Raw genomic sequence first — 22,018 nt, 5'->3', positions numbered from 1 at the left:
GGCTGCCAGCTGCTTAGCACATCTGGACACAGAAGAATCCCAAGACTTGGTTCTGCCAGGCAGCAGTTTCCCCTCTTCTGTTTCTTTTCAGCTCCCTGCAAACTGCCTCCCAGCTGTGGGTGAGGCTGAGTGTGAGTGAAACCAGCTGCACTTTGGATGATTTTGTTAATTGTTTAAAAAGCCTCAGGCACCTCTTCTGCCTGGGGAGGTGCCTGTAACCATCCTTCCCCTGTGTCTGTACCAGAGTCTAAGACACAGATTAGAGTTTACTTCTCAGTGGTGCCGCATCCCTCCTTTAGCTCTGCGGTTACAGCCCCTGCTCCCTCCCATTTCTGGCCCATCCCCCAGGTGTCCATGTGATTCACTTACCTGTGGGCTTTGGGCACCTGCCCCCATCAAACCTACTTCAAAGCCTCCTCACCAGTCTGCATCCAAATACTCCTCCCTTCCTCAACACTTGAGCCCCATCCCTGCTGAGCAGCCCTTCCTGCAACAGCATCAAGGAGGCCAAAGCCCTCTCCCCACGGAGCTGTAGCTTTCTGTGCCCAGGGGGCCAGACCCCACCAGGGTGGAAGACAGGAGAGAAGTGGGGAATGGCTGCACTTTGGGAGTCAAATGTGTTGTCAGGAAACATAAAGAACTGTTGTAAAGAGTCTTTGGAGGAGGGCACCATGGCTTAGTTGGCTAAAGCACCTGCCTCATAAACAGGAGATCCTGGGTTCAAGTCCCAGTGGTGCCTTCTTGCAGCCTGTGCTTGCATTTTCCTATGTCCTTATGGGGCACAGAAGAGGCCTCCCCTGGCCACCCATAGAACTCCTGGTTCAGGAAAAGGCTGATTGGGGAGGAACATTGGGAAGAAGGAAACCACAAGGCTGGAGCGGGTACAGAGGCTGCTGTGCTTGGCCCTGGCAAGGCAGGGCTCTGACTGCAATTGCTGGGACAGGAGAGCCAGCACCACACGCCCTTGTGATTCCGTGGGGGTGTCCGTGCTCAGAGAGCCTGAGGGTGCAACCTCTGCAGCCATGGAGAGTCAGGGTATGTGGGAGTCAGTTGCTTCTCATCTGTGGTTTCCTTATTCCCAATGCACCTCTCCAATCAGCCTTTTCCTGAACCCGCAGTTCCATGAGTGACTGGAGAGGCCTCTTCCGTGTCCCAGAAGGGCATAGGAAAATGTGAGCAAAGGCTGCAAGAAGGCAACTCCAGAAATTGAACCCAGGATACCCTGTAGATTACACAAAGTTTTAGCCTGCCAAGCCATGGTCCCCTACTCAGACCCACTTGTAATCTGTTCTATGTATGGACCCAGATAACACCATTGCCTCACAAAGTTCGGCCATTCCCCATTTCCCTCCTGCCTTCCCACCCTGGCGGTGTCTGGCTCCCTGGGCACAGAAGGCTACAGCTCAGTGGGCAGAGGCTCTAACATGCACATCTCCCCCAGCCGCTGGGACTGTGGAGTTGCCTTTGAGGTTCTGCAGGGTTGTGGGAGGGAGAAATGCAGCAAACTTTGATTTTCTGGCTTGTAAACCCCTTGGCCTCAGGGTTTAGGTTGGAATCCCCAGGTGGGAGCCCGGCCTCCTTCAGTTTGGTCCCTTCCTGAGGGCACAAAATAGACAACAGAGAATTCCTTTGCCCCGCAGCAATCTCTGTTGGCCAAAGGGTTAGCAACCGAATATTTGCCCAAGTTTAAGTGCAGCAGACCATACTGTTGAACGTGTTTCTGTGGTGTAGTGGTTATCACACTTGCCTAACACACCAAAGGTCCCTTGTTCAAAGCCAGGCAGAAACACAGGGTCTTCTCTTATTGCGGTTCCCCTTGGTGCCCACAAAGCAGTGCCAGGGCCTGCCCCCTGTGGTGCAGGGATGGGTGGCCTATGTGCTGGCTTTCAGGAGCATGTGGGAGACAGTGAGATGGGAAGAGGCTGAGATGGGAAGAGGCAGGGTTGGGGCTGAGACTTCTCAGCAGTCCCTTACCTGGGACCAGGTCATTGCAGCCACTTAGTCCAGGGCCCACCCTGGAAGTGCCACTACTGAAGCTGTGCACATGACGTCCCGCCTCATTCCCACACCCCAGCAGCCCAATTCCCCTCACTAGCTTCCCACCCAGCACCCTCAACTTGCTTTGACACGCTCCCTTGTTCCTGCTCCCTCTATCCTGGCCAGACTCCCCACCCTGCTCCTTTATCCACATTCCTTCTGCACCTTCTCTCCTGACCACACATGGCTCCTTGGTGCTTCTCAAGCCAGGCCCTGCAAGGAGCCACCAGGCAGGAACCAGCCCTTGGAGCTCGGCTTGCACCGGATCTGGTAGTTTCCCAGCACATCTCACCTGGGAAGAGGTGACTTGTTCTCCTTCCTTCTGACCTTACGTCTCCGTTCCCTTCAAAGGTCTCCGCTGCCTCGGGACCCGCCTCCTCAGGGCGCTGCTCCTCTGCCACTGGGCTGGGAGTGGGAGACTCCACAGTCTCTGCACTTGGGCTGAGAAGTCTCACTGGGACTCGTCTGTTGATGGGTTAGTCAGCCCGATGGCCAGCCGGATCCATTCCGTAGCGCTGCCCGAGAGGGAGATTTACAAGTGCCCAGTGTCCATTGGTATTTTCTGGGGCTCGGTGTAGGGGATTGGGCTTGGCCATCTTTTCCACGGGAAATGCCTCTTCTTTGGAACAGCAGCTCCCAGGAGTTCATGGAGCTTCTTCTTCTCAGCTTGGGAAAGGGACGACTAAGGGGCGACGGGACAGAGGTTTACGTAACGATGACAGGGGTGCAGAAAGCAAATAAGATTTTTTTTTCTCCTACTCAAGATCCTGGGTGAGAGAATGAAACTGGTAAGTAACCAAATTAAAAATAAACCACAAAGAAGCATTTTTGCGCCCAGTGGAACTCCTTGCCAGAGGATGTTGTGAAGGTGAAATCTACAAGAAGGGCCAAAACAGAACTGGATAATTTAATGCAGGAAAGGTCAATCAATGGCATTTAACCAGGATGGACAGGGCAGGTGTCCCTAGCTGGTGTATTCTAGAAGCTGGAAATGGGCGACAGGAGGGATCACTGAATTATTGTCTGTCCTGAGTATTCCCACTGGGCAATGAGATTGGCTGCTGTTGTGAGACAGGATCCTGGGCTAGTTGGGCAACTGGCATGGCCCAGTCTGGCTGTTCTGATGTTCTGTTTGGTTTCTGTTCTTGTCCCCTCTGGGCAATGGAAAATGGACCCATGTCCTGAAGGGGACAGAAAGTGGCCTGTGAAAGGCTAATGTAGGTAAGGAAAGAACCTTGCTCATGTGTCACTGATGGTCTAGTGGTTAGGATTCAGCATTTTCACTGCTGTGGTCTGGGTTCAATTCCCAGTCAGGAAAACCAGCCTCAGTTTTCACCTGAAATCTGCCAAGTCATTCATCTTACCTCATTGTTCCAGCAGCTGTGACCCAAGAGGTTCACTCAGGGCACTTTCCCAATGTCACCTGCCACAGTATTCACACAGCAAACTGTAGTGCAGAGGAGTTCTGGCTGTTCTGGTCTTAGGCTGCCTTGGAGGTGAGTTCTCCTTCAAGGTCTTCTCTCTTCCTTTTCCTTCCTCTTCTTTTCTCCCCTTTTCCTTCTTCTTGCTGGTCTCCTTCTTGGACCCCAGTTTATATAGAGAAATTCAATACTGCTTAGTTCTTCCTTAACCAATTATTTTAGTATAATTTCACTCACCAATCTGAACATACTGTAACAGAATTACCTAACCAATCAGACCCCACCACCTTAGCTGATTTACACCTAGCAAAATCAATTATCCAGCAGACAGGAACAGATCCAAGCCAGACTATCACACAGACAAACAACACTACTCGAGGGGGTGGCAAAATGGAATCTAGGAGGCCAGACTCGTTCGTGCTCCGCCAGGACCATGCACGGGACGGGCAGCGCCCCAGGATCTGCATGCGCCCGGATCAGTCCCACACCCCGCCGGCCAATTCTCTTCCCCCTGCTTCCCCCTGGACATCCCCAATCACCCCCACCCTCTGTCGGCCTGGCGGTTCTCCCCCACTTCTCCTCCTGATCTACCCCCTCCAGCCCTGCTGCCCACACCAGCCCTGTTTCCTTCCATCAGTTCTCCCCCCATCTTTCCCAGCCAGCCCCACTGCTCCCCCCTTCCCCCAGCCAGCCCTGCTTCCGCCAGCAGAACCAGAGTAATCCAATAAACCCTGCACCACCACATCGTGTGCTGGAAAGGGGCTTGTTTATTTTCAGAAAGCCGACACCATCTTTGGAATTTTTTATCCATATTCTCATTGCGGATGGTGAATGCAGCAGGCTCTCTCCATTCCGACACATGGCAGCGCCTTAAACCTCACTGGCACTGGCAGCAGCGGGGAGATTTAAAAGACTTTTCAATGTTTATTCAGGATCTCTGTGCCCTGATCAGACCCCCTCCCTGCTGGCTGATGCTCCACCCCCCGGGCCAGGCTACCACTTCTCTCCTGGCACCACCAGTCCTGCTTTCACAAGCCAGTAACCCCCGCACCCCACAATATCCCCCATAATTTAGACCTACTGAACAGCTACAGGCCTTCCAATAGGGTTATAGAAAAACCACATTGCCACATAGGAACTTTCCAGGGCAGCAACATCAGGATCCATGAGCACAGACAAACGAAGGTAAATGCAACTGTGAAGGGACTCGAACCCTCAATCTTCTGATCCGAAGTCAGACGCCTTATCCATTAGGCCACACAGTCTTGACTTGCAGATAACTGGACTTCCTGCAATGTGTGGGTAGGGAAAAGTCTCCCTAGTCCAGTGGTCCCCAACATTTTGGGGATGCTGGGTGCCTGGGGGCAGGGCCGCTCACGCACTGCGCCTCCAAGGGTGGGGCCGCTCATGGGCCACGTGCCTGGGGGCAGGGCCAAGCATGCGCCACGCGCCCGGGGCCAGCACCGGATTGTGCCGCGACCCCGGAGCCAGGGCCGGCACCAGCATGTGCTGTGACCCCGGGCAGGGGCCGCCCATGCTCCTGGGGCTGGCACCTGCCGCATGCCCAGGCCAGCCCAGATTGCTCTGCAGGCACACATAAATGGCCCAGCCGGCACCATGGCACCCGCGGGCACTGCACTGGGGATCACTGCCCTAGTCCATCAGGTTTTATTATTTTCCTCGTTTGGGGGTTTAGAAATCACGTCTGAGCTGGTGAATTATTCTTATTGTGTGTAACTGAGAATTGCAGCCCAGGGATTTTTCCTGAGTCTATGTGACTTCATGGCTCTCTACCACCTAGGCTATCTCCATACTGCATCTCTCCTCCGCAAAACCTCATGCAAATGTAGCACAGATTAGCATATTGCCATGTTCATTTGCATAATTAATTGGGGTCCGTTTTTGCACAAGAGGCTTTTGCACAAAAAGGAGCTGTGTAGACTGGGGATCTCCCTGCTTCCTGCTTCCCCTGGCTCTAGCCTGGCCCTGGGCCTCTTTCCTGCCAGCCCCATGGGGCCAGGGGAAATGCAGGGGGCCATTTCAGAGTCTGGTTGGGGGCGGCGACCTGTCCATGCTGTGATGGGGGGGGAGAGAGTGTCACACGGCTTCTACTAGAGCTGGTATTTAAATAAAAACAAAAATAAACAAGCAGCTGGGATGGGGCAGCTGGAGGGAGCTGGGAGAGCAGAGGCAGCCTGAGAGCTGAGAGTCCCATGTGCCCCCCCAAAACTTCAGCTGTTTGTCCCATGCTGCAAGGGGCAGCATTCAGGGCTCTGAACTTTGCAACCTGAGTTCAACTGTCAGTGGGATTTTCCTAGGCTGGTTGTTGCAAAACCCTCCTGGTTTAGATTTCTTGTTCTCAGGCTGGTGAGAAGAGATTTTTGTGCCTTCTTCTGGGTGTCTAATGCCCACTGGTGCTCGGCCTCTCATCCATCTGGTTCAGATGAGCTGGAGCCATGAAACCCACCAGCCTGGCTAGAGATGCAGGGGGCTGAGTTTGTGTTTCTTGCTCCTTCCCCTGATGCCCTCAGGTCTGGTCCCAGCAGCTGCCAGGCTCTGCCTATTGCCCCCTGGCCTCAGCTCACCCATCCATTGGGTGTGGAGCTATTGCCTTGGGCGTAGGAACAGTCTGGGAGAGCGAGCAGCACAAGTGAGAGGCTGGACCAAGATGCACTCGACCAGTTTGGTTCTTTTGGGTCTGCCCTTTCTGCACCCCTAGAGACATTGAAACAAAAAAAGACCCATGAGAAGAACCCAGCTAGTTTTCTTTTGCTGTGACGTGAATGGATCTAGCTCAGGGGTCCTTCTGCATGGGAAGTGCTCCTGGGTTCTTCTGCGATGCCACTCGCTTGGGAGAGCACATGCCCTGACACTTGTAGATGGGCCAACACGGACAAACCAGCAGCACTCTGGCCCCCTTCCATAGCTCAGCTGGTAGAGTGGTGGACTGTCCTGCGTGCTTGGTAAGTGACCCTTAGGCTGCACTGCAATTGACAAAAAGTTTGTGGGTGTGAGCTGCTAATCACATTTCTTGGGCTGCACAGGCCTTGAGACCCCTCCAAGGCTGGAGGGAAATGGGGAATGGCTGCACTTTGGACTTCAAAGGTGTTGTCTGGGACCATAAATTCGAACAGTTTTAAGACACTTTTCTTTTTTCAGAAGAGTCTTTTCTGACATTTGGCCCATCTACACGGGCCCGAATGTGGGGAAAACCTCCTCTTTCAGAAAAGTCCTTATTCCTACTAAAATGAGGAATACAGGGCTTCCGAAAGAACACGCTCACTTTTTGGAAACTGATCTCAAAAAGTTGACCTGTTCCATGGATGGGGCAGAGTTTTTCCCAGATACAAAAGTTATCTTGGAAAAGCTCCATATTGCAGGTGTAGCCAAGAAGGGTGCTGTGGCTTAGTTGGCTAAAGCACCTGTCTTGTAAGTCAGAGATCCTTAGTTCAAATCCCAGTGGTGCCTTGCTTAAGTCTTTGCTCAAGTGTTCCTGTCCCCTTCTGGGACACAGAAGAGGCCTCCCCTGGTGGCCCATGGAACTGCTGGTTCTGGAAAAGGCTGATTGGGGAGGAGTGTTGAAAAGAAGGAAACCAGGAGCTGGTGTAGAGGCTTCTGTGACTGGCACTGGCAGGGCAGGGCTCTGACTGCAATTGCTGGGACAGGAGAGCCAGCACCACATGCCCTTGTGATTCCCTGGGAGTGTCAGTGCCCAGAGAATCTGAGAGGGATGTAAATGTAGACACTCAACATTGTAAATGAAGCTGGGATTTAAACATCCTGCACTTCATTTGTATATTCACAGACCAGTGCTATTTTGAAATACTTTATTTTGAAATACAAAACGCTGTTGAGATACGCTTATTGCGAGAGAAAACCCTTCGTCAGAAATAACCCTTAAACCTCATTTCATAAGGAGTAAGGGGGATTTAGAATGAAGGGTTTTCTTTCCAAAGAACTGTGTCTAGACAGCGCCTGTTAGTTCAAAATAGCGGCCAGATGTGATTATGCAAATCTCCACTTCATTTGCAATGTCACTCAGCTGAATTTGCATTTCTCTCTGGAAAGAGGAATGACGTGTAGACAAACCCTCACATGGGGAGATGCAGAGATCAGAATTTCCCCGCCTCCCTCAGCTTGTCTGGCTCCTTTGCCCCATTTCCTGCCTCCCTGCCTAAGCTGACCGAATGGCTGAAAGGGACAGCAGCTGCTGATGGGTAAGGGGGAGAAGACCTGCAACAAGACCCTGGAAGCAAGAAGGACCTTCCCTGGCCACCCAACATTCAGTCTGACGAGGCCATAATATGTGAAGGGGGAATTTTGACTGACAGACTCCTCTGGGCTAGAATTCCAGCTCCCTCAGCATTCACTGGAAAGGGGCAGCCCAGTAGGGAGAAACCACTGCTCCAGGTGAGGTTTGAATTCACACCCTCAGCATGTCTCCTACACACACTGCTTTATAAATACTGTGCACTGACCCATTGCGCCACTGGAGCAGACATTTGAAAGTTTTCTCCAAAGTCCTTACATTGAGAAAGTGAAGAAGCACAAAGTAGAATTGAGCCAGAGGGGCAAGAAGATCAATTCTCAAGGATTTACACAAACCAACCATTCCCCAGCAGGTCCCACTGAGATTTGAACTCAGCTTATAAGATTCAAGCTCCTGACCTCTTCCCCTATGGGACCATCACACAGCTCTGTGCTTGAGGTTCTCAGCTGGTAGCTGAAACTCTTCTCTCCTTGCTTTTTCCATTCAGCTGCGTCACCTCTCCAGACCCTGCCTCATCTGTAGGTGGGCTCAGGGGAATGAGCTGGCTCCCTCCCCGGCAGAGGAAGGAGAACAGTGGTTCTTGTGCAAAAAGCCTGCAGCATAGACATAGCCATGCAGTGTGAAAAACTTCATAACAAGCCCCCCCACCAGCAGGACCCACTGAAACTTGAATTCAGATTGCAGAATTCAAAGTCATGGGTGCTGCCCCTTACACCATGGGACCCATAGAGTGGACTGTGCATGGGGCACCTGGGATACTCAGCTCTCAGGGTGGCCTTTGGACTCCTGACTTCCCTCTGCTGCTTCATCCCTCTGGATACGACTACACAGCTCATTTAGTTTGGAATAAGCTGTTCTTGAATAGTGATTCCAAAATAGCTTAGACTGGCCCTGTGCAGGGGCTAGTTCAAACTAGCAGCAGTGGCGCAGCTACACTGACCTTATTTTGAAATAGCTAATTTGGAACAGGTGTTATTCTTCGTAGAATGAGGTTTGCAGAAGTCAGAATAAGCCGTCTGTTACTTCAGAATTATTTCAAAATAACGGAATTGCTGTGTAGACTCTTGCATTGTTATTGTGGAATAACGGCCATTGTTCCAAAAGAACTTTTGTGTGTGGACAGAACCTGCGCAGTCCAAGAAATGTGATTGGCAGCTCCTCCCCACAATCTTTCTGTCAATTGCATTGCTGAAGTCAACTGAAGACATGGACCCAAGGCAATCACTTTGGTTGCTTTCTGCTAAGGACAGGCTGGAGGGAAAACAATGGCTCCTTCGAGCAGGAGTTGAACCAGCGACCTAAGGATCACTTGCCAAACACACACTACAGTCCTCCGCTCTGCCAGCTGAGCTATCGAAGGTGCCTGAGTAGCTCTGGCTTGTTCAGGTTGTCCTTTCTACAAGTCTCAGGGCACATGCTTCCCCCCCCCCCCCAAAGTGGATGACATTGCTGATGAGGGGCAGAGGAGCACTGGGGTTCTAACAGGTACTTCACATGAGTGAAACCTGAGCTAGATCCATCCATTTCACAGCAAAAGGAAGAAAGTTGGGTTCTTCTCATGTCTTCTTTGTTCCAGAGTCTCTAGGGGTGCGGTAGGGGAAGGTCCACAAAAAAACAAACCAATTGAATGAACCTTAGTCTAAAAACTCACAGAAACACCCCTAAGGGTTTCCTTAACTGTACTTAAATGTTGACAAAAATGTTGTTAGTAACTCCTTGGCCAACTCCGATTGCTCTGGGGTTAAGAAATACTCTCTTGTTAATTCTGTGCACTCAGGAAGGGAGTAAATTGAAGAAATTTGGGCCCCCCACCTGCGGACTCCAATCCAACCGCTGAGATAAAGGGGTTTACAATCCAGACAAGCAATGTTTATTGCACTTCTGTTTTCCTTCAACCCTGCCCAACCTCAAGGCAACTCTACAGTCCCAGCGGCTGGGGGAAAGGTGCGTGCTAGAGCTTCTGCCCTCTGAGCTGTAGCTTTCTGTGCCCAGGGAGCCAGACACCGCCAGGGTGGGAAAGCTGGAGGGAAATGGGGACTGGTCGCTCTTTGGGAGTCAAAGGTGTCGTCTGGGGCCATAAATTAGAACAGTTTTAAAGAGGCTTTGGAGGTGGGCACTGTGGCTTATCTGGGACCATAGAGTAGAACTGTTTTACAAGCCTGGTTGAGGAGGGCACCATGGTTTAGTTGGCTGAAACACCTGTCTACTAAGCAAGAAATCCTGTGTTTTGGTCCCAGTGGTGCCTTGCTGTAGCTTTCATTTCCCATTTTCCTATCCCCTTCTGGGGGACAGAAGAGGCCTCCCCTGGCCACCCATAGAACTGCTGGTTCAGGAAAAGGCTGATTGGGGAGGAGCGTTGGGAAGAAGGAAACCACAAGCCTGGAGCAGGTGCAGAGGCTGCTGCCACATGCCCTTGTGATTCCCTGGAAGTGTCAGTGCCCAGAGATCCTGAGGCTGTCTACACTGGCGCGATCTTGCACAAAAGCAACTGCTCTTGCACAAAAACTCGCTGCCTGTCTACTCGGGCAGCGTGTTCTTGCGCAAGTAAACTGACGTTCTAATGTATGAAATCAGGGCTTCTCACGCAAGAACTATGATGCTCCTGCTCAGGAATGAGCCCTTTTGCACAACTGTTCTTGCGCAAGAGGCCAGTGTAGACAGGCAACATGAATTTCTTGCGCAAGAAAGCCCTGTTGTTAAAATAGCCATTAGAGCTTTCTTGCGCAAGAGAGCGTCTACACTGGCATGGATGCTCTTGCGCAAAAGCACATGCCAGTGTAGACGCTCTCTTCTGGAAGAGTTTTTGCACAAGAACTCTCCCGCAAAAGAGTGCTTACGCAAGATCACGCCAATGTAGTCATAGCCTGAGAGTGCAACCTCTGCACCCATGGAGAATGACTCTACCCCACCTCCCTTGGGATGGGCAATGGCAGTATGGAGATAGCCTAGGTGGTAGATAGCCACCAAGTAAAATAGACTCAGGAAAAATCCCTGGGCTGCAATCCTTAGTTACACACAATAAGAATAATTCACTAGCTCAGATGTGATTTCTAACCCCCCAAACAAGGAAACTAATAAAACCTGATGGACTAGCTAGACTTTTCCCTGCTTACACATTTCAAGAAATCCATTGCTAAAAAAGCTAATAGTGTGTGGCCTAAAGGATAAGGTGTCTGAATTCAGTTCAGAAGACTGAGGTTTCGAGTTGCTTTGTAGTTGTGTTTACTTTGCTTTGTGTGTCCTGCTGTCTTTGGCCTGGAAATGTCTTCTTTAACAATATGGTTTTTCTGTAGCCCGATTGGAAGGCCTGTAGCTATTCAGTAGGTCTAAACTAAAGCCTTCTTCTGCAGCCAGACTGGAGCACAGCAGCAATTAGCTATAAAGCACGGAATCACATGCTCACATTCCATATAAATGACATTGAAATAGTGTCACACTGAGGGTACGTCTAAACTACATGCCTCCGTCGACGGAGGCATGTAGATTAGACAGATCGGCAGAGGGAAATGAAGCCGCGATTTAAATAATCGCGGCTTCATTTAAATTTAAATGGCTGCCCCGCTCTGCCGATCAGCTGTTTGTCGGCAGAGCGGGTCAGTCTAGACGTTCCTCTGTCAACAGAAAACCCTTTTGTCGACCGCCCCGGTAAACCTCATCCCACAAGGCATAACGGGGCAGTCGACAAAAGGGTTTTCTGTCGACCGGGGAATGTCTAGACTGACCCGCTCTGCCGACAAACAGCTGATCGGCAGAGCGGGGCAGCCATTTAAATTTAAATGAAGCCGCGATTATTTAAATCGCGGCTTCATTTCCCTCTGCCGATCTGTCTAATCTACATGCCTCCGTTGACGGAGGCATGTAGTTTAGACGTACCCTAAGCTGTGAGAAGGGATCTTATCCTAGTGGCACCCACTGTTACCAGATAAGAAACAGATCTCAAGATGGGTAGAGAAAACTTAAACACCGTTTTGTCTGGCAAGAAACCGCTTACCAATAGTTGTGTTTGTGCAATTGGCATTCTATGATGATTGTCCTCCCTTTCCTATTGTTTGTCTGGGTGGTCGCTGTCTGGTTTGGATCTGTTTCTGTCTGCTGTATAATTAATTTTGCTAGATGTCAATCAACTAAGGTGGTGGAGTATGATTGGTTAGGTAAATCACAATAGTATCTTATGACTGGTTAGTAAAATTATATTAAAATAATTGATTAAGATATTGCTAAGTAGGACTCAATTTTCACTATATAAAGTGGGGTACAAGAAGGAGACCAGGAAGAAGAAGGAAAAGGGGAAAAGAGAAGTAGAAGAAGGAGGAAAAGGGAAAGTAAGACTGGGAAGAAGAACTTGCATCCGAAACCACCTAGGACCAGAGCTTCCAGGACAACCCTGCACAACCTTCAGCAGGGAAACAAGCTACCCAAGTACTGAGACCCGCGACTCAGAGTAGAACATGCCTGTCCCATCAGCAGGGACACCTGAAGAGCCTATGTTTCTAGAGAGTTTTGAACCAACGATCTGCTGCATGTTAAACAAACCCAATAACCACTATTCCAAAAAGGCTTTTCTTACCAATACTTCAGTTTGGGCAAATAGTCTGTTACTAACCCTTTGGCCAACTCATATTGCTGGAAGGGAAGAAATTCTCTCTTATTAATTCTGTGCCCTCAGGAAGAGACCAAACCAAAGGAGGCCAGGTCCCCACCTGGGGACACCAACCCAAACCCTGAGAGCCAGGAGTTTACAAGCCAGATAATGTTTGTTGCACTTCTCCCTCCCCCCAACTGTGCCCAACCTCAAGGTGAGATCCACAGTGCCAGCAGCTGGGGGAGATGTGCATGTCAGAGCCTCTGCCCACTGAGCTGTAGCTTTCTGTGCCCAGGGAGCCAGACCCCGCCAGGGCTGGAGGGAAATGGGGAACGGCTGCACTTTGGGAGGCAAAGGTGTTGTCTGGGACCATAGAGTAGAACAGTTTCACCAAACTGCCTGAGCAGGGTACCATGGCTTAGCTGGCTAAAGCACCTGCCTTGTAAACAGGAGATCCTGGGTTAAAGTCCCAGTGGTGCATTTCAAAGCCTTTGCTCACATTTTCCTATGTCCTTCTGGGACACAGACGAGTCCTCCCCTGGCCACCCATGGAACTGCTGGTTCAGGAAAAGGCTGATTGGGGAGGAGTGTTGGGAAGAAGGAAACCACAAGTGAGAAGCACCTGATGCCCACGTACCCTCACTCTCCATGGCTGCAGAGGTTTCACCTTCAGGCTCTCTAGGGCTATGTCTACACTTGGTTCAGGAAAGGTAGGCAGTACAGCCGTTCTTGCGCAAGAATCTGCAGAACGTCTACACTGCCTGCCCGCTCTTGCACAAATAAATGTACAGTATGGCGTGGTAAGAGAGGGCTCCTTGTGCAAGAGCTACGCTCTTTTTTGACAGGTGTAAGCCCTCTTGCACAAGAGGGCAGTGTGGACACTCAGCAGAGATTTCTTGCGCAAGAAAGCGTCCACACTGCCAAGGGCGCTCTTGTGCAAAAACACAGCTCACACATGGCAGTGTGGACATTTTCTTGCACAAGACTTTTTGATTTTCTTGTGCAAGAAGCCATGAGTGTGTGGTGCTGGCTCTCCTGTCCCAGCAATTGCAGTCAGAGCCCTGCCTTTCCAGTGCCAGTCACAGCAGCCTCTGTACCCGCTCCAGGCTTGTGGTTTCCTTCTTCCCAACACTCCTCCCCAATCAGCCTTTTCCTGAACCAGCAGTTCCATGGGTTCCATGTGTCCCAGAAGGGCATAGGAAAATGTGAGCAAAGGCTCTGAAAGGCACCACTGGGACTTCAACCCAGGCTCTCCTGTTTATGATGCAGGTGCTTTAGCCAGCTAAGCCATGGTGCCTGCCACAAGGGTCCCTTTAATACAATGAGGTTTATCAGTTATTTCTCTTGAACTAACCACACCTTAACAGTGTCTGTTATTTTGAAATAGCGCCATAATGCAAATGTACAAATGAAGCACAGGATATTTAAATCCCAGTTTCATTTACTATTTTGAATGTCTTCATTTGCATCCCTCTCTCAAAAGAGGGTGCAAGGGTAGACATACCCAAACTGCCTTGTGGGCGCCAAGGGGAGCCGCAATAAGAGAAGACCCTGTGTTTCTGCCTTTTTGCGAACCAGGCACTTTCCATGTATTAGGTTAAGCCACGGTGCCCACCCACAAAATTGCTTCAAAACTCTTCTACTTTATGGTCCCAGACAAGACCTTTGACTCCCAAAGTGCAGCCATTCCCCATTTCCCTCCCGCCTTCCAGCCCTGGCGGGGTCTGGCTTCCTGGGCACAGAAAGCTCCATGGGCAGGGGGCTTTGGCTCCCTTGCCCATGGGATGCTGTTGCAGGAAGGGCTGCTCAGCAGGGTTGGGGTTTACCTGTCAAGGAAGGGAAGAGTATTTGGGTGCAGACTGGCTAACCTAGTGAGGAGGCTTTAAACTAGGTTTGATGGGGGCAGGTGCCCAAAGCCCACAGGTAAGTGAACAACATGGACACCTGGGAGATGGGGCAGAAATGGGAGAGAACAGGGGCTGTAACAGGACCTGTGGTGTGAAAGTGCAGTGGGCACCTCTGACTCTCAGCTCTCAGGCTGGCCTCTGCTCTCCTGGCTCCCTCCAGCTGCTTCATCTCCCAGGACTCCCTGTAAGAAATGTGTCAGCTTATTGGCTAAAGGAGGTTGGGAGGTGGTGACCTCACAGAGAGTCCATGACAATGGCCAGGTGGGACAGGCTGCAGGGCAGGGGCCATCTCAGAGCCCCCCCATGGCTTTGCTGCAGGGAGTCTCCTTGAGAGTTGCCCTTGAGGCCTTTTCGGAGCCTTCTCCTTTCCCACGACTAACTGACCTAGATGACAGACATCGCTGTGGAGAAGGGAAGAGCCTCCAAGAAGGCCACTGTAAATGCAGTGGGGGAATTAGCTCAAGTGGTAGAGCGCTTGCTTAGCATGCAAGAGGCAGTGGGATCGATGCCCACATTCTCCAACTGTGGCTCAGCTCTTATTTTCACTGTCAGGGGCTCAGTGGCTCTCTCCCTCTTCCTACCTGCTCTCCCAAGAGAGACAGACCTGGCTCCCCTTCCTTTGCCACCAGCAATTGCCGTGCTGCAAACCAGAGAGTGGAGATATCAGGCTCTGTGGTGCAATGGAAAGCATGTTGGACTTTTAAGCTGCAACAAAATACAGGACTATGTAGCACTTTAAAGACTAACAAGATGGTTTATTAGATGATGAGCTTTCGTGGGCCAGACCCACTTCCTCAGATCAAATAGTGGAAGAAAATTGTCACAACCATATATATCAACGGATACAATTAAAAAAACCCAACACATATGAAAAGGAGAAATCAAATTTCAGAGCAGAATGGGGATGCGGGGGGGAAGGTAAATGTCTGTGAGCTAATGATATTAGAGGTGATAATTGGGGAAGCTATCTTTGTAATGGGTAAGATAAGTAGAGTCTATGTTAGGACCCCACCGTAAAGTGTCGAATTTTAGCATGAATAACAGTTCAGAGGATTCCCTTGAAAGTGCAGTTTTAAAAGGCTTTTGAAGCAGGATGCAGGTAATTAAGTCATTGAGATAATGTCCTTTCTGAGTTAAAATGGCAAGAAACTGGTTTTTTTCTGTATTTTGTTTCAGCTACCCTAGACTAACATGGCTACTTTTCTATCACTATTTTAAGCTGCAGTGATTCATGTGAGCCCAGCTAGACATTCAAAGTTTGTGGGTTCAAGTCCCACGAGTGTCACTTTAGCTGCTTTCTCATTTCCAGGGTGCAGCTTTTACAGAACAGGCAATCCTTAGGGTGAGACTGGGGTGGGCTTGAGTCCAGACAGTTCCCAGCAGACCCCACTGAGGATGGAGGGAAGGGCTGGTTCTTGCGGTTGGGGCTGGGAGTTGTTCTGAAAGGCTTCAGGTGCCATTAGATCATTTTATCCCTCCCTGTCTCCTACCAGTGCTGAGCAACACTCAGGCTATGTCTGCCCTACACTGCTCTTCTGGGAAAAGCTACGCAAATTTCAAAACCCAGTTTGTGCAGCTTTTTCTTCTGCTTTTTGGAGGGGGAGGGGAGGGGAAAAGGCTTTTCTGACATTTGGCCTGTTACACTGGACAAGTCACACAAGGGAGGCAGCAGGCAGAGTCAGCCCAATGCACCAGCCTCCCAGGGCAGGGGAGGCCAAGGCACAAGCAGCTGCCAGGACTAATTTATCTGGCTTCCCCAGGTTGGCACCCAGGGGCATTATCAGCTGACCTTACCCCCCCTCTGTCACATGAGCGTTGGGCTCATCAACAGGCTGATCAGCAGCAGCTGCAGTTACCTGGGCACTGCAATAAGAGAAGACCCTGTGTTTCTGCCTGGCTTTGAACCAGGGACCTTTTGCGTGTTAAGCAAACGTGATAACCACTACACCACAGAAACACATTTCAAGGGCTGGAACTTGTCTGACTGTTCTGTTCCTTGCTCTTTCTAACACCCTGCTTTGCAGGGGAGGGGGATGCTCCTTGTGAACACTCCACCTCTTGTTCTCAGGGAAGCACCTAATTTCCTCACCAGCCCCTTGAGATTTGTAGCTCAAAGCTGGAACTGCTGTGGAAGGAGGTGAAGCTACAGAAGCTAACAGGGGACAATCAGCAGGCAGAGGCTTATTTTTTCTCCCCCCTGGGCTGATGTGGCTAGAACTGAGGAGAAGAAAATCCTCTTCCCTTCTCCTCAGAAGATGGAAATTGCAGTTGGTTCTCTCTTTGGTTCTACTAAAGCTGGACCCCAGGACAAGACTTTTTCTTTCTAAAACCCTGGTGAAAACTGAGACCCAATTGCTCACAGGCTGAGAACGAGAGTTAAGGAAGGGCACTGCCCAGCATGGGGCTTGAACCCATGACCCTGAGATGAAGAGTCTCATGCTCTACCAACTGAGCTAGCCAGGCTGTGTGGCAAAAGTTTCCTAATATCCCATCTCAGGGGAACAGGAGCCAAGTGTCCTCCACTGCCTGACTCAAGGCTCTTTCTTGCCCCAATGTGGGGTTCTGGTCTGTGGAGAGGTTTGAACTCGAACCCCACTCCCGACACACCCACTTCTTTCCCGACAAGGAACGGCCCCATTTCCATCTCTCCAGGGACAGGAGAAGGGCTCTGGCCTGTTCTCTGCAAAATGCTCAGCCTGTTTCATTTTCTGCAGATCCATGCGCCCTGTTCCCCAGTGAGAGGTATGTGTCCTCTTCTCCCCTTTCCATGGACACAGCAGGCCAGGGGGCTATGAGCCTCCAGAGTCTCCTTCCTACTTGGCCTCCCACAAATCTAGGGTGAAAAGCTGCTAGACCCCAGCCCTCCTGGGTCAAGCCATGGCAGAGGTAGCAGGATTCACTCCCATCTTCTCCTGCCTGTGCCCTGGTACTGAGGGGCCGGCCCCTTTTTTGCTGCCCCAACTCTTATTCCCACAATGCACTTTGTGCCAGGGCCATTGGTCTTTGTGCCAAGGCACATGGCTGGGAGCCAGGACTCGGGACCGTTCCCCAAATATTCAACCCTCCTCCCCACCCAAACCCTCTGTTCAGCTCACACTGTCTGGCTGCCTCCAGCATGGGCTGAGCAGGTGACCTGCCCTACAGCTGGGAGAGCATCAGGCACCTGACCACAAGTCTGATCAGTCTGAGGACCAAGCTCCATTGGGCCTCAGACACCCAGCACAGGAGTAAAACTGCCCCTGGGGAACCTCAGCACAAGGAATGTAAAACCCACAGAGCACGAAGAGCTCTCAGCAACCAGACCAAGCAGTTCCCACAGAGACTTGAACTCACATTGCAGGATTTAGCATCCTGACTGCTGCCCCTTATACTATGGGACCTATATACACAGGTGCTGGTGGGGACCTGGGACACTCAGGTCTCAGTCTGGCTTCTGCTCTCCTGGCTTCCCACCAACAGCTTCATCTCTCAGGACTCTCTGGCTACGTCTACACGGCACATTGATTTTGGAATAAGCTGTTCTTGAATAGTGATTCCAAAATAGCTTATTTTGAACTAGCACATCTACACTGCAGGGAAACCTCGGAACAGTCCGAGTCAGGCTCCCCTAATGCAGACGAGCTACTGATTTAGGGCCCTGGGAGAAATAACTTGGAATGGGCCTAGGGAGGGGCCATTTTGAAGTAGCAGAAGTGGCGCATCTCCACACGCATTATTCTGAAATAGCTAATTGGGAACAGGCGTTATTCCTCGTAGAGTGAGGTTTGCAGAAGTTGGAATAACCCGTCTGTTACGTCAGATTATTTCACATTAACGGAATTGCTGCACAGACTTTGGCATTGTTATTCTAAACGGCCATTATTCCAAAATAACTTTTCTGTGTAGACAGAACCTCTGTCCTGCCCCAGCTCTGCTGCATTCAGGACAAATTCCTCGTTAGGGTCCATCACAATCTGGGGTCAGTGAGGGTCCATCCCACCTGAGATGTGTGTCACACAAAAGCCTCTTGTTCCCTGCCCAGTGCACAACATGGGCTGCAGGTATCTGTTTTGTGTGGGGGTGTAGCTCAGTGGTAGAGTGTTTGACTGCAGATCAAGTGGTCCTTGTTTTAAATCCAAGTGCCCCCTTGGAAAATCTTCTTTCAATAGAAACATTTACTTCTCCAGTTCTATTGCATCCTGGATTTCTGTTGTATGTGCCTGCTTTAAAAGAATACAAACCCTTAATGTTTTCTGGCACCAATACACATAAACCAGGCAAACTTGTCCCTCAGCTGAAACCAGCTCAAACCCGCTGTGTGTCTGGTTTCTGTTTCCATCAATTCAACAAGGGTGTGATCTAGATGTCCCTTGGCATGTCCTTGGTCTCCATGGGCTGGGCTGTGCAGAAGAACAAGAACCACACCCAGTTGGGGAGGACGGGCTGCCGTCAACCTTCTGGTGTTCAATTTAGTGAGTCCAACTAAGACCAGAGAGCACGTGACTAGGGGCCAGAAGTCTGCTCTTGCTGCCTTTTGCTTCCTGCCGTGGGGATATGGCCAAGCTCAACTGCAGGAAGCCGACTCCAGCTACTCATGGAGAGATGGTGGGAAGAGCAGACACATTGGCTAGGCACCACTGGGGGCTGCCTCCCTCACCTCCCCCGGACCTGGCAGGTATCTGGGCCAGCTTAGCCCTGGGGCTGCTCTCTGGGACAGCAAACACAGATACAAGGCAGGATTCTCTCATTCTAGGACCATTTGTTGATTTTTAACCTTTCACAGCTACAGACTAACAGCCCCTCCCCCCCCCAAGGGAGCGACTATGTGGCCCCCTCCCCCCTGAGATCTTTTGTTTGCTGTTGCCCAAACACTGCTAAGCTCACAGCTGTGGTGGCCGAGTTTGTTAAGGCGTTGGACTTGAAACCCCATAGGGTTTCCCTGCGCAGGTTCAAATCCTGCTCACAGCAAGGCCTGTGTTTTGGCCACACCTCTAACGAAAGCAACAAACCCCTGAAACACTCTCCCCATCCACTGTCAATCTCCTTCTGCTCCTTTCAGTGCCACGTCCAGACTGAAGAGGACACTCTTTCTACGAGGCAGAAGGGACATGTCCAGAGAACAGGGTTTTCCAAAATTTTGTGCCATGTAGCGGCAGATGGCAGGAGCCAAAGAGGCTTGACAGCCTGTTCCATCCCAGCGCGCCGCCCTCCCAGCCCGCTGCTGCTCCAGGAGGGGGTGTCAAATCATGTGCATCAGGGCTTTCGTGATGTCACGTGTGATACCAACACACAAAGCCCTGCCCCCCACCCCAGGAGCTACTGGCAGACAGGTACAGACCCTCTGTCCTCACCTCTGCAACCAGCTGTTCCCAAGAGGGTGAGTCTGGGCAGAAGGTGATTCCAGGATTCTGTTTCTGCCCTTGTGGACAGAGACACCTGGCCCAAGCAGCAGCCCCTCCATAACTCAGCTTATAGAGCAGAGAACTGGAGCAGCTGCCCCTAAGTGGCTGCTTTCACTCCACCTCTAAGGAGAGTTCTTTCCCCCTCACCTGGCTGAGGCAGAGCAGACAAGGCCCTTCTAGGGGGAACAGACAGGTTCTCTACAGAAAGTCCAACTGACAGTTCAGCCACAGGGACAAATGTTTCTGCCTAAGCCTGGAATTGAAACTTTAAATCTTCAGTTTAACACTCTCCCCACCAAGCTAGTTCAGCCGCTGGTAGGGAAGTTTTTTCCCACAGCAGCACACAACAGAGCAGCTGTTGCCAGTGGCCCTGTAGGGCAAGATGAGCTTGACCAAGCCTCAGACCAGCTGGACTAGCCAGCCCACATCACAGCGAGTCACTAGTGGCCCTGTCAGAGAAGAGCCATTGACAGCAGCAGAGATGTCCCTGCAGCTGCCTGTGGTGTCTTTTCCAAAAGGAGCACTTGTGGGCCTGCTGGCTCAGGTGTTTAGTGCTTGATGCTAATAATGCCAAGGCTGTGGGTTCAATCCCTGTGCTTGCCCCAGGGTTGTCTGGTTTGGTGTTTTGATTTGTGTAGCTGCCTGCTATGGACAAGGAAGGAGAAACAAGCCCTGAGAGATGAAACGGCAGAAGGGAACCATGTCAGCTGTCAGCCCCTCTTCCTCTTCCTGTAGCGCTGCCCATGCAGGAGAGAGAAGGGGCAGTTTGAGTCACCAGCTCTGCCCCATGTGAAAATGGCAAGTGTTACCTTAGCAGCGAGTGAGAGGTGGGAAGGAGCCTGAGTAACCTCTTGGGTCACAGCTGCTGTAACATGTGACAATGAGGTGAGAAAAATGACTAGACAGTGGCGATGGGAAACATCAGGCTGGTTTCCCTGAGTGGGAATCAGACCAGACCAGCAAGAGTTTTGTATCCTAGGCACTAGACCACCAGGGACACAGGACACATGCTTCTTTGCTCACCTGCACTAGCCTTTCGCAGGATGAGGGGTCCCTTCTCCCTTGCCCAGAGGGGACAAGAACAGAAACCAAACAGAACATCAAAGCAGCCAGACTGGGCCATGCCAGTTGTCCAACTAGGCCAGGATCCTGTCTCACAACAGCAGCCAATTTCATTGTCCCGAGGGAATCCTCACACAGACGGTTATTATGTGATCCCTCCTGTCACCCATTCCCAGCTTCTGGAATTCACCAGCTAGGGACACCTGCCCTGTCCATCCTGGTTAAATGCCATTGATTATGGCTGCCAGGGCTCCCAAAGTTGAGTAGCTCTGCATTAAGGATTCTTATTAATGTCAAGAACCTCAAGCAATGTGAAGCCAGAGTGTGATGGAAGTGGAAAGGAAAATGTTTACACTAGAAGGAATTTTTTCCAAGGGGGCACTTGGATTTGAACCAAAGACCACTTAACCTGCAGTCAAAGACTCTACCACTGAGCTACACCCCCCTGAGAGTTGATATCAGCAGCCAATGTTGGGAACTGGACAGGGAACAAGAGGCTTTTGTGTAACACGCAAGCCAGGTGCTACCCTTGGGCTTTGTCTCAGCACTGAGCAGGCGGGTGCGAGGGGTCTGATGCTGTCACATATGCAAGGCAAGTCACTCACCTGGCCCCTGAAGGGGGCGGGGGATTTGTATATTTTAGGAAGGGTCCTGAGTCCTGGCTCCCAGCCACGCACCTTGGCAGAAAGACCAACGGCCCCTGCACAAAGTGCATTGTGGGAATAAGAGTTGGGGCAGCAGGAAAGGGGCTGGCCCCTCAGTACCAGCAAGTAGGTGTGAGAAGATGGGAGTGAATCCTGCTTCCTCTCATGCACAAAGGCAGCACTTTTCCAATGGAGCTAATTCTGCCCCACCTGCAACCTGCCTCCAGTGCTCCTGTCTGGCCCAGGAGGGCTGGTGTCCAGCAGCTCTCTGCCCCAACATGGCTGGCTTTTGGGGACAGCAAGTAGGAAGTGGGGGCTGGGGCGAGTTAGGGAGCCACTTAGCCCCATGGCTGGCTCTGCTAGTGAAAAGAAAAATCGGAAGCTGCCCTGCTGAGTGGAGAATGTGGGCATCAATGCCACTGCCTCTCGCATGCTAAGCGAGCGCTCTACCACTTGAGCTAATTCCCCTGCTGCATTTACAGAGGCCTTCTTGGAGGCTCTTCCCTTCTCCACAGCGACGTCTGGCATCTAGGTCTGTTAGTCGTGGGAAAGGAAAAGGCACCGAAAAGGCCTCAAGGGCAACTCTCAAGGAGACTCCCTGCAGCAAAGCCATGGGGGGGGGGGTCTCTGAGATGGCCCCTGCCCTGCAGCCTGTCCCACCTGGCCACTGTCATGGACTCTCTGTGAGGTCATCACCTCCCAACCTCCTTTAGC

At 51.2% G+C, this 22,018-nt stretch overlaps 8 non-coding genes across 8 annotated transcripts; 4 read left to right on the top strand and 4 right to left on the bottom strand.

Annotated features, from left to right (window-relative positions):
* Window positions 1-665: 665 nt before the first annotated feature.
* On the top strand, window positions 666-739 carry TRNAM-CAU (transfer RNA methionine (anticodon CAU)). The gene has a single exon. It is a non-coding gene; the product is annotated as a tRNA-Met (tRNA).
* A 3,911-nt stretch (window positions 740-4,650) lies between these two features.
* On the bottom strand, window positions 4,651-4,723 carry TRNAR-UCG (transfer RNA arginine (anticodon UCG)). The gene has a single exon. It is a non-coding gene; the product is annotated as a tRNA-Arg (tRNA).
* Window positions 4,724-8,998: 4,275 nt separating this feature from the next.
* On the bottom strand, window positions 8,999-9,088 carry TRNAY-GUA (transfer RNA tyrosine (anticodon GUA)). Its single transcript is given in 2 exon segments — window positions 8,999-9,034; window positions 9,052-9,088. It is a non-coding gene; the product is annotated as a tRNA-Tyr (tRNA).
* A 5,577-nt stretch (window positions 9,089-14,665) lies between these two features.
* TRNAA-AGC (transfer RNA alanine (anticodon AGC)) lies at window positions 14,666-14,738 on the top strand. Its single transcript has one exon. It is a non-coding gene; the product is annotated as a tRNA-Ala (tRNA).
* A 1,363-nt stretch (window positions 14,739-16,101) lies between these two features.
* TRNAV-AAC (transfer RNA valine (anticodon AAC)) lies at window positions 16,102-16,174 on the bottom strand. Its single transcript has one exon. It is a non-coding gene; the product is annotated as a tRNA-Val (tRNA).
* Window positions 16,175-16,607: 433 nt separating this feature from the next.
* On the bottom strand, window positions 16,608-16,680 carry TRNAK-CUU (transfer RNA lysine (anticodon CUU)). The gene has a single exon. It is a non-coding gene; the product is annotated as a tRNA-Lys (tRNA).
* A 1,592-nt stretch (window positions 16,681-18,272) lies between these two features.
* On the top strand, window positions 18,273-18,344 carry TRNAC-GCA (transfer RNA cysteine (anticodon GCA)). Its single transcript has one exon. It is a non-coding gene; the product is annotated as a tRNA-Cys (tRNA).
* Window positions 18,345-19,081: 737 nt separating this feature from the next.
* On the top strand, window positions 19,082-19,164 carry TRNAS-UGA (transfer RNA serine (anticodon UGA)). Its single transcript has one exon. It is a non-coding gene; the product is annotated as a tRNA-Ser (tRNA).
* The last annotated feature ends 2,854 nt before the right edge of the window (window positions 19,165-22,018 follow it).

The sequence above is a fragment of the Pelodiscus sinensis genome, chromosome 19 (genome assembly GCF_052426305.1).
Source record: "Pelodiscus sinensis isolate ZL-2025 chromosome 19, ASM5242630v1, whole genome shotgun sequence".
Classification (NCBI taxonomy): Eukaryota; Metazoa; Chordata; order Testudines; family Trionychidae; genus Pelodiscus; species Pelodiscus sinensis.
This window is presented reverse-complemented; position numbering and strand designations above follow the sequence as displayed.